The sequence below is a fragment of the Bactrocera tryoni genome, chromosome 4, assembly GCF_016617805.1.
Source record: "Bactrocera tryoni isolate S06 chromosome 4, CSIRO_BtryS06_freeze2, whole genome shotgun sequence".
Lineage (NCBI taxonomy): Eukaryota > Metazoa > Arthropoda > Insecta > Diptera > Tephritidae > Bactrocera > Bactrocera tryoni.
In genome coordinates, this window is record NC_052502.1 from 1,218,258 (window position 1) to 1,219,280 (window position 1,023).

Here is a 1,023-nt window from a genome sequence, read left to right on the forward strand (position 1 = left end):
GCTCACCTACTTGCTAAATTGCTGCAAAGGATAAAAACAGTCATCAACAGAGAAATGAAAATATTAGCTTGGAGCGATTCAACTATAACGTTAGCATGGATAAATAATTGCCAAAGTAAAGACAGATTTATTAGAACACGAATAGAAGAAATCAAATTACTTGTTTCCAATGCGAAATGGCAACACGTTGGAACAAAGGACAATCCAGCTGATGTAGCAACCAGAGGGGTACTGGCGAACAAACTAATAGAACACGATCTATGGTGGAAGGGACCAAAATGGTTGCGAGAAGAGGAACATCATTGGCCAATAAAGAAGATTATTCAAATCGATGCAACGTATGTGACCACCTCAGAGGAATTACATTTCTTGGATAAGGTAATACATAAATATTCTAGTTTAAGCAAATTAATAAGGGTAGTAGCTTATATTTTGCGATTTGTAAAAAGAATAAGAGGGAAAAAATGCCCTGAATACTTAGTTAAATCTGAAATGAAGGAAGCTGAAGAAATGTTAATAAGATATCAGCAAAAATTACAATTTAGAGAGGAAATTCAGAGTTTAGAAATAAAAAAAGAAATTAATCATAAAAGTAGCATTGCAAGCTTAAATCCAATTTTGGATAATAAGGGAATCCTTCGTGTAGGAGGTAGATTGGGTAATTCAAATCTTCAATTTAATCAAAAGCACCCAATAATATTAAATAAGTCACATTTGTCATCATTGATAATTGAAAATATTCATAAAATAACTTTACATGGAGGAAACAAGTTAATGGAATCAATGGATTGTTGGATTGAAGAATTCTATAAAAAAGACAATTCGAACTTGTAGTAGATGCGTACGTTACCGCAAAGAAGTAGCAAAACAATTAATGGGAAATCTTCCAGAATTCCGAGTATCTATGTCAATTCCATTTACACACGATGGTATAGACTATGCAGGACCGATTCATATGAAATGTTCAAAAGGACGAGGACAAAAAACATTTAAAGGATATATAGCTGTATTTGTTTGTATGGC